Here is an 11,161-nt window from a genome sequence, read left to right as displayed (position 1 = left end):
TTTGCCAGGCTACACTTTTGCCAATCAAGGCAAGTATAACAGGTGGTCCTTCCCTTCACACAGCTTTAATGATAAGTGACGGAATAGCGAGAGGCACTCAGCCGCCTGCAGAATGCATTAAAAATTCAAAACTTTACTTATCAGTCTTTTATTAAAACTTTCTGTAATTGTGTAAAATTATTTCCCCACTGGGTTAGCTTTCAATATGGAGTGCAATTATATTTCTGACACAAAAATAATTAGAGTTAAAAAAAAAAACTGAAAAGGGGGGAAAGTATTTATTTTTTTAAAGCAAAAATCTATTCACTTACATATATGAAAAACCACTACAATAAAAAATTAAGCAACTGCTGAGCTGAGGCACTAGCTCGTGTCATTTACCCTTCAGCTCCGGAGAGCTGGACGGAAACCTAGCCTGAAGAAGCTTAAATGGCTGGTAACTGTTGAAGAATGTGAATTTCTACTTTGGCTGCCAAAATTCTGAAAAATGTTCTGCCTGCCTGTATGATGTCTATCTCCCCTTGTACTCTTGTGAAACACAGATATTTTAATAAGGTTACATAGGTTGCGCTAGGGTTTTTTGTCTGTGTAGGGTCCCGATCCTGTAGGCTGGTCGGCCTCGTAGCCTCAAATGACCACGTTAGCACATTCATGTTTTGTCATTAGGCATAGGTCTGCAAAGACTTCAGGTGACTTCTTCTCAAAACCTCTTTGAGCCGTTAGACGTCAAAAGAACATGGCATATCTATGCAGTATCCCAAGGCTGCCGTGACGTGTGTGATGCACGCAGTGGTGACAGCAGTGTAGACCTGAAGGCTGTTAAGCAGAGACGTGGTCCTTCTCTGATCCTGAGTCACGGTGGCTGAGCTTCCCCAGGCGGTGCCACTGCAAACTCCTGGGCAACTCCTTTGGGAGCGCCGAAGCACCGTCCCCGTTGTTAATGCCTGTCACATACTAATCGATGCAGAGGAGACTTGTCTCCTTAGCCCCGTTAAGCTGTGAGTTTACAGCTCTGTGTGAAGTAGCACAGGCAAGGTACCTGATGAGATGCAAACAGGGGAGAAAGTGCTTTTACTGACGTTTGCAGAAGCAAGCTAAACACCTGTGAGAAGCGGGTGCTTCAGGGACACCCACGTTTGCAAATTGTTCATGGGTATCTTGGAGATAGCACTTCTCTACTTGTGGAGTGATTAGTTACCTCTTCAGCACTGGCAAGGCTTGTGGATGATGAGCTCTGCCTTCACCTGCAGGTGTTGCCATGGCAAGGGACTCTAGAAGTACATTCAGGCAACAAAAACAAAAAAGGGATAAAGCAAAAATGAGAAATGAGGGAAAAGAGGGAGCAGGAGAAGACAATAAGGATCTCATGTTGAACTAGCGCTTTCCTAGTGCGAACTGCCGCTTTTTGCTGCTGCCTCTCCTCTCGTGCAGCCTCGTCAGGGGCTGGCAGGTGGATCGCGGCCGGCGTTGCAACGTCTTCTGCCCGTCTGCCAGCTTGCGCTTGTGCTGCAGGAGCGCCTATGGGGTCCCGCGCGTGGGCGTCAGGCCCTCGTTGTGGTAGCTCCCTGGCATTGATCAGCTTGCAGTCTAAAACCTCGATTCAGCATATGATTAACCTTAAGCATTTGAGGAGTCCTATTGATTTCGGAGTGCTTTAAAGGGTCAGAGTCTAACTGTGCCAGTCTTATTCTGGTCCCGATTTGCAAGTGTTCAAAGTGGAAGTAACATTTTCCTTCCTCTCCATCCACGTCGTCCTTTCCGTCCCGCTCGAGTAAACCTTATCTGCGTGTTTGTTTCCTTATGCGTGTGAATGTCTGACTTCAGCCGGTGTGTGCGTATGCATGTGAGTGACTTTGTAAAGCAAAGCTAAATCTAGCAGGTGGGTTGGCATCTAGTTTTTAAAGTAGTTACTTTAACTGCTCGGAGTTCATCTTCTCCTTGTAAGAGGGAGTTCCCTGGCTGAGGACCTGCTTTTATACTCACCCCTCATACTTGATGATCTGCTTTTCTCCAGAAAAATAAGCAGTCACAGAGAGAGATAATCTTGCTGGTACAGAGAAATCTTCTCTATCCCATTCTGGCTATATGCTGGGGGAGACCCCATTTCCCCCACGCTTCATTTTTTTCAAGAAGGAAACTTGGGCGTGTGGAGCGGAAGAGAGCTGCGATGTGCTCTGGCAGCTCCCCCATTCGGGCAGGACCGTAGAGACCCTGTCCTTGCAGGCTAGATACCATCTCTGCTAGTGAAGGCCAGTCTGATGGACTGAGGTGGGCCTCTCCCAGGAGAAAGACTTTGATATATGCTGAGTTTATGGGGGGAAATCAGTGTGGAAAGAAGGGTGCTCGGCATGTGCTTCTCAGGGTGCTAACATCAGTGATACATATATACTTGCCCTCTTTCAGGGAGTGTACCTTCATTCCTAAATTAAGAATTGCAGTAGTCATCCAAGGGGCTTGTTGTGTGAAGTCGAGGAGCCAAAATTATTTGTGAATTCAGTTCAGATTCAATGAATTGTTTTCCACCCACCCCAGAAATGGTTATGTTTCATTTCTACATTTTTGAAACAAAATGTTTTTCATTTTGAAACAAACCTAATTTCCTTCTTAGTGTGTGAGATGATAATTTTGTTTTGCTAAAGTCTGTTGTTGGGTTGATCCAAGCCACTGTTACTGTTATTTTTTTGAAGTTTGGTTGTCAGCTTGAAAAAATTGACTATTTGCATAGCTGGTTACATGAGACAGATCAGCAGCTCCAGGGCCATAGCTGAGATTTAGGGTCTCTGCCAAGAAACAGGATCAACTGACTAGAGTGGACAGCCTCGCTACGTTTATTTTGGTGTGGGCAGAGTAGCTGCATCCAGTATGTTCCTTACAAAGCTCTTGTCTTAGCTTTTTCTTTAGATGGTCGTTCTGTTGAAGATATCATGGTTATGGGGGTAGGAAAGAGTACATGCAAGGTAGCGGTTTGCTGTTTTGTTTAGAGCCAGTTTATAACCTCTTTTATAACTTTCCTTTTATAACTACTTCTTTTTCTGTAACTTCTTTTATAAGTTCTTCTTTTATAACTACTTCAGTTTCACTTAGTTTTTATGGTTCAAAAAATTTGCCAAATTCTGGCACAATGGTTTTTGTCTCTGAGGCCCCAAATAAGTCTCTGAACAAGTGCCCCTAAATAACATTTTAAGAGGGACTGCCATTTCCCTTGTCTTGTTTTTTTTTCCCTAGCCTTTTTTTTATTTTTTTAAACTATTTTTACTGGTTCTTCTGGCAGTCTGTCAAACTGGAAGACTAGATGTTGTGTGCAACCTAAATATGAGAGCAATCATGGCCTATTAGAAGGTATTAACCCATCAGGAATCCCATTCCAAACAAATATGATTTATAAAGTGTTATTACATTGCTGCTGAAGTGTTGTCCAGCAACTCAGTTGGAAATACAGAAGATACTGGTTGAAAGCCCATTTTGTCAAAGAAAAGACACCATTGTCAGTGGTCTGTTGGACCAGGCATCATGGAAATGAGTCCATTAACAGGGGATGACCTTTTTCACTAAACTCAAATAGAAACACGCCAAGCTTAGACTCAAACCCGAAAGAATCAGATCTGATTCCAGTGTTTTTCCTGGTTTGGCATTTTATTTACACTATTACCTTTCACACCTAAAGAGAAATCTTGGCTTTAGTTCTGGCATTGACTTTAACAGAGCTGGGTTGTAACCCTTGACCTTCTGTGGCATCATTCAGCTTGACTAAAATAAAGTATCTTAAGCTATTTTCTTCCCTTTCTCAATGCCCAGATGGGCACTGTGGATTATGCCTAAGGTTTCTGCCCTCCTGCTGTGGACTATTATAGCATGATCTTCTTTGTGCTGGAACTCTTTATATGTAGTATTTTCATCTTCATCATCTCAGTAAGTTTTTTACACACACACACACACACACATGTTTATATTCTTGGAGGTGCCTAGGCTTTTTTTACCTTTTGCCCAGTCGTCTGGAATTACTCTCCCAAGCTTTCTGTAACATTGAGTCATTCTGTGTTTCTCATCTGGGCTTGTCAAATTTTGTTATAGAAATAGATAGCACTTGGACCATTTTACACTCCTCTTCTTGTAGCTTTGTTTCTAATACTTGCAAGTGCTCTCAAATGCCTGCCTATCAAAAGAAGATCCCTCCTAGTTTAGATATCATTTGATTAGTATCCTGCAATTTCATGATAATTTCTGAAGCCTGAGCAACGCTGTACACAATAGTTTCTTCTTAAGTTTCCTCCATGGATTCTGCTGCCTGTTGACAAGCACCGACCCAGCGCTACAGCCACAAAATGCTTCCCAAGTGTAGCAATTGTAAGTATTTCCTTTTCATTGTTAACATAGTCTGCGCTGTGTGAGCCCAGACAAGGATGGTTTGGGCTGTGTGAGGGCTACAAAAGCATGTAATATTAGATGCTAACACAGAAAGACAGTTCTCAGCTTGCCCGTGCATTTTGCATTTTAGGCTCTTAATTCATTGTTGGGTTAACCAAGGATACCTACCTACATAGCGATGTTTTCTTTCCCATGGGCTTTTTTATACTGGCAATTTGGGAGGGGTGGGATGCAGGAGGTGAGTTTTAAAGGTCATCAGGTGAGCTAATAAACTATTTTAAATGAGATTACATTGAACTCCTCTCTGTCTTAAAATTCACTTTTGTCCATGTATTTTTGCGTCGCAAATCAAGGCATTGTACAATATTCTTATTTGTAGGTGCCCCAAACAGCGCCTGTCCTTGTCGCATTTTTGTTTGCCTCTGTATGTGCCTGTATATATTTATGTGTACCATTTTTGCCAAGAATGGTATTTTTTTGAGATGGAGGCTTACATTACATATGCCTGACACCTTGCCCTTTCTACGGGTTATCTATATATATTATTCCATGCCTGCCTCTTCAGGTATCGCACACAAATGTGGTCTCTGCCATTTGCTTCCCCTGGTATTCTCTCTGCATGCCTTGGTATGCCTTTTAATTAGATGCACTTCTGGTTCTTTCCTTGCTTGTTAACCCTTTCGTTTGAGAAACAGTTTGCCTTAGCCCTGCAAATGCCCTCTGGTTTTTGCAAAGTCAGGTCCATTTCCCTCAGTAACCTTGATTTCACCAGCTATCAGCTATCCCGCAAATAATTCAGCCTCTAATTAGTCCATCTGTTAACTATTCAAGTACACATGACTTATCTTTATTATGTAACATAATGGTCAGACTTCTTGCTTGCTAGTGGTATTTTGATAAAGAATATATGTTTTTCTACTTGTGACATTCCTGTGTTGCCGGTATCCTCCCTGTGGAATATACTGCAGATTTCCTGGGTTTATGGTCTATGCCAAGGAAAGTGATATGGATTTCACCCTCTCTGATTTGTCTGCAGTTGTTCCTACCTCTAAGAAAGCGCAGAGGCTTTGCAGTTACCTCCTCCTCTTCTTTGCCAGATTTTCTTCCAGTTAGAGAAGTTGATGCTGACAAATTTTTGTGGAAAATAAGATTTACCTCTGATAATAGAAGTCAGAATTTCGTTCTTAATTTCCTGATGCCAGTCATATGGCCAAGGTTAAATTTCTGTCACGTGGTGAGAGGCAGTATTGACTGACCACTGTCAAATGTCTGCGCTGGATATTCCCAAATGCCTCAGAGTTCAGATCTTTTCATCCCTTCAAAATTGTCATCATTTAGAGTACTAAATTTTATTGGCCGTGAACAGTGCTGTGACAAGTTTTCAAGTGTCTAAATTAATTGTCAGGATGTTTTTGTTTCCATTTTTCCAGAATGTTTGGCAACATTTGGGAAAATCTGCCTGTTCTAGAGGTTGCAGTTAACATTTGGTTTCACTGGAACCCAAGAGGGAATACAGATAAATGCAAACTCTAGCAACGTTACTAGGCTGTGCTGTTGTACATATGTTCACAAGGGTTTATAAAAAGTTCAGCTTAATTTGACCCAGAATAACTACCATGTGCTTGACTGTCACATATTTTATTATTAAACTCTCCCCACAAAATGGGAAGAATGTATCTAGAGCCAGAAGAAAGTCCTCCTTTTGCATTTCATTGAAGACTGCAGTCCTGAAAAGATGTCGTGCACAATTTCATTTTCACGGGTTCAAAATGGGGCTGAAATCATACGTAGTGGAAGTTCACATGGTTTCTTGACTCACTGAGAGATTTCAAGCAACTCACCTAAGCAGTAAGTAATAGGTTTCTAACAAACTGGACAGGAATCTTCTGAATTTTACTCATCTAGAACCACCGTTGCAAATGCAGTTTGTTCCGAGTCTCTCACCTCTGTTGCAAACCGTAAGATTACACCCGCGACACAGAATTTCTCATGGTTATTTTGAATGTTATCCTCCAAGTTCCTTACAACCTAACCAACAATTACGGTAACACGTTGTTCAGTATTACCTCTAAATCTCCTTTATTCCTTCTCTAACTTCCAGCGAGTCCCCAAAGTTCTTTGGTGGGACAGGGAAGAATTAATGCCAAAGTTGAATGAGTTACAGCCGCTACCACCTAATTAAAATGATTTTGTGCCAGTTGCTTTTGTTGGGTAGGATCCACACATAATATAATATTAATCCTGTTCATATACGCTCCTGGGACAGATTTGAGATCAGCATTGCCATTTAAGTGAGGTTAATCAAGCATACTGTATGCAGCTTTTGTTTCTCTATAGTACGCGAAAGGTGACTAGAGCTGATGGGCTCCTGGCTGGCCGTTCCCGGAGAAAACCGCCACTTTCTTGTTAACAGAGTGTCTGATCATTAACCTAACCCCAGCCCCGGCGACTCTTTCTGCCTGGTCCTTGGAACTGTGCAGCTGTCGTTATTCACAGAGGAGCTTACAGTTAGGAGCTGGGTTGCACCGGCAGCGGATACGTGACTGCGCGGAGGGGAGAAAACAAGTGAAAAATAATTGCGTCTTCCCCCAAAACAAACACTGTTTTTTTTATTCTTGGTGCGTTTTATGTATATATAAAGGACATTATGGCAAAATGAAAAAGACCCTTATAAAAATCCTTCTTGAAAAGTATTGTTGCTGACAGCCGTGACCTCTGTGAGTCTGCATGTTTACCCATAATTCATAATTAACAAAGACATTAGAACTGCCACTAGAGGATTCTGGGCTTTATTTCTTTCTAACTGGGCAGTACTAATGCTGGAAGTGCTCCCAATTCAGTGATTTAACATTTCAGGAAATCTTGGAGAGGCAGCAGAAGCCTCCTTATATAGTTCATACTCTGGGACTGTGGTTATACAGATATGGCTGAGATAATTATTCAGCTCTTGTTATTGCTGTAGTTCTGCACCTGATCCCTGAGCCATTAGAGCACTCTGCAGGTTATTACAACTATCAAACATCAAGGTCTCTTTTCTAGTCTCTCGACTGTGTGGTTATCATTTTACTTCTTTTAAATCCTCCATCTGCATAGAAAACTTCTATGCTCTAACTTGGAGATCTGCTAACGCTTTTTTTTTTTATGACTTCCCAAATGAGGCCTTTTCTTACCAGCACATTAACATAAAAATATAAACTTCGAGTTTCTCCACTTGTGTTGTTTTTATATTCTCCCTCTTGTTGGTATTTCCTCTTTGAGACAATGTGCACCTACACTTTAATTTGTGCAGAGAATGAGCACAGAGAGGTGGGGTCTTCCGAACTGTGGAAAACCACAAAATCTCCCCAGGATAATATCATATCTGATGATGGTTAAGTCTGTGCCAATTTCTAACCTTCCCTTAGCTGATGCACGACTTTGCTTTACATAAATTTTTACCTCATTGCTGATTCTCCAGCTGAACAAAAATTTAATGAAAATGGAATGGTAGATTTAAATGGAGCTTTGAATCTAACTATATTTAAAGATTCATTATTTTGTTTGCTCTAGATGAGTAAGCTTCAGTTAGAATTTAGGATGGGGAAGCTTGTTGAAAAATTTCTTTCCTGTAGGTAATAGTGTTATTCTATCTTCAGCTTGCTTCTACTGAATACCTAAAAATAAAGCAAACAAACGAAAAAACGATCAGAGCGAGGTAGAGCTGAACATCCTCATCCTTCTTTCAGGTATTTGGGGTGCAGGCATTCGCTCATATGCTGATATTCAAGATAATTCTGTAAAGTAAGAGCCTAAAGCAGACCTCTGCGGACTGCATCGTGAGGGAAAACAGGTAGCTAGTGCTGCTTTATGCAGAGGGAGCCCAGCTTTTCGAAATCTGTGTTTTGCGTTATGTCGACAAAACACCTGCAAAAGGCGTTCCATCAGCACCGGAGCACCAGGCACACTGATGAGAGATCTAATCCACCAAGAGTCAGGGGCAGTCGCAGGCAGTATGGTAAAAGGAGGAAACATATGGCTGCCTTACTTAATATTGCTGTGGTGTCGTCCCGCAACATATTCCCCTAAATGGGCATTAGCTTTATTGGTAAATCAGAAGGATGCGGAACACAGGAGAAAATAAAAATATCATATACATGGTTTGGTTGGGGTTTTTTTTGTTTTTTTTAATAAACACAAGATGTATTTTAACAGATATATCATTTATGTTAGACAGAGAAATGAATGTATAATGTTAATGTTTAATATTATGCTATTTTTAAAATGATAGATATCAGTGGGTGTCTCAGGAAAGCTATGGTTTTATGTAATGAAAGCAAAGGGTAATTATACTTTGACTTGTGCTTTACTTATTCTCCAGTTAATCTTACTTATTTTTACTGTCTCCTCTGCATGGTCTGGCATGAAAAGAGTAGTTTTGCACCAACCCTCTATGAAGGTCTCTCAGTAGCAAAATTTAATATTTGGCTTAAAAAAAAAAAACAGTTTCTCAGTTGTGTTTTGTATTCTATTAGTGTGACATTAAGATAAATGGAATTTAAATATGAGTTGTTGGCAGAGGCTTGAGTATTCTGTTGTATTGTCATAGCTTACTGAAATCTGTAGAGGTACATAAAGTAAGGACTGGTGGAGCTGGTTAAAAATGGTAAAAATATACCGGTTTTAAGATTTGAATGACCCATTACATTTTCTTCCACACTTTTGGGAGCTACAAAAGAAAAAAGACAACTTTTAAACATTTTTTTTCAACTAACGAGTCCATCGACTAAGCTTTCGCATTACTGTAGTTGGTCAGTTCTAAGAGTGAATTATTCATGCATACGACTCCAAAGGACTACATTGCAGGCCAGTGACTTAGAACAGCCTGTCAGCTTAGGTAGATATGTTAAAAAATGTAAACATCCTTATTTTTCAGGTGTCTAAAGCACCCTCTTCTGTTGGTCTGAGGACCTACACGCACATATGCAAAAGACTTTCTTTTCCTAATTCTCTTGCTGTAAATATACAACACTCTTCACAGAATTACCCACCAACATTGTTAATGAAAGCACCCAGCTAGGGAAATAAACAGAATTTACTTAGCAGAATATTATTGGTTTTCTTTAAGATAGTTTAATTAGGAAGTAGTATTAAAACAATTTAGAGCAGAAAGAAAAGGTGATGGGAACAGCACTGACAAGATAAGCTGTGTCTCACTTACTGTAGAGTCCCATTGTTCTACACTGATTTCTATTGTTTAAAAACAATGTGTACTCATCACTCTAAACTCATAGCCTTGCAGTTTGATGCTTCAGTGCAAAATGTTGTGCTTGCATCCTGTTGAACTTAGGACAGATGTAGGAGCTGTGTATCGTGGACTGAAAGGATCTGCACCTGATGTTCACTAATCCCTGTCTTTCAATAGTAATAAATACATTTATGGTACTTATTAGTTTATAACTTGCTCAGGAATGTGAAGCCACCTCAATAATCGGAAAATATGTCATGAGTTAATTTTCAGGTAGTTAATAGTATGCTATAAGTGGAGCCTTGTTACAATGACTCTCATAAAAGAAGAATAATGGGAAAGTAATATAAATGGTTAATTATGCTTTTTTTTTCTTATTCTAGGACTATTTCTGCCTCTCCAATGCAGTAAATCGTATTGTGATGTTAGAGGTCTGCTGGTGTTGATCTGACATGAAACTTCTTGCTTCCTGCGCCATCATCATTTCACCAGAATGACTCGTGCTCAGAGGCACCTGCTGCTGTGAATTACGTCATGGGGCGCTCTGGGATCTTTGGAATGGAGGTGACTTCATGTTAGCTGGTTTTCTTTTAAAGACTGAAATACATGCTGTGTTTATTGCGTGTCATGGAGCAGCAATGGCCGGCTGCTCCGTAAGGAAAGGTGGGCCAGGAGCTGAGGGTGACAGCGAGGCTGGTGGAGGCAGTGGCTCACCGACAAAGGGTGCAGCAGTCCCACAGTACCCCAGCAAGGCGAGGAGATCAGGCCCAGTGATGGGAAAAGGTCATATCTGGTGACGGTAAACAGGATTAGCCAACAGACTAGATCACCAGACAAGTCCATAGAGATGTGGCAGAACTGAGGTCAAGCCCGGAAGGCAAGTTAGTAGGTCTGGGTCAGGGAGGTACATGACCAGGCATAGGCACACCGACAGCATAAGTGCGTACTGTCCCTGCTCTGTTCTTCTGACATTTTAAATAGACAGGACAGGTGGAGAATGAGGAGAGGGGAAAAGAGGGATAAGTGTCGCCCGTCACTTTGATCAGCAGCAAGGCAGAGAATAAATGCCAGGTTTCCTGGTCTGTAGTCCCCAACCCTGACACTGAACCATGCTGCCTCCAACTTAAAGGTAAAGTGCATTCCTTAAGTTTCAAAGTGTTTTTGTGGACTTAGCCACACCATCCTCTCTAGAGCCAGTGGGAAACGAGCAGCTAAATCCTGGCTGAATGGTTTAGAAATGCAATGCTTTGAAAAATTGCTGACTAGCACATTGTCCAGGACACATTACTGCCTAGATAGATACCATCCACTGAAAGGAAAAATATGCATGTGCTTGCCACAGATGTTTTATAGGGCTATGTTCTGTCTTATTCGGAACTTGCATCAACCTTCCTGTGAGTTGTACAGATGCTCTTGATTGAAGGATTAAGCCTGTTCTTTCTCAGGACAAGAAAGTAACATGTTTTTAAAACCTTGCAGTAGAAGATACTCACCTAACTATGCCAAAACTATTAGAGAGACCTGTCTTGCTTGTAGTTCTACTCATAAATGTTTGCAGAATCAGACTACAGA

This window comes from Apteryx rowi, unplaced genomic scaffold (assembly GCF_003343035.1).
Source record: "Apteryx rowi isolate R43461 unplaced genomic scaffold, aptRow1 scaffold_21, whole genome shotgun sequence".
In the NCBI taxonomy this organism is placed as follows: domain Eukaryota; kingdom Metazoa; phylum Chordata; class Aves; order Apterygiformes; family Apterygidae; genus Apteryx; species Apteryx rowi.
This window is presented reverse-complemented; position numbering follows the sequence as displayed.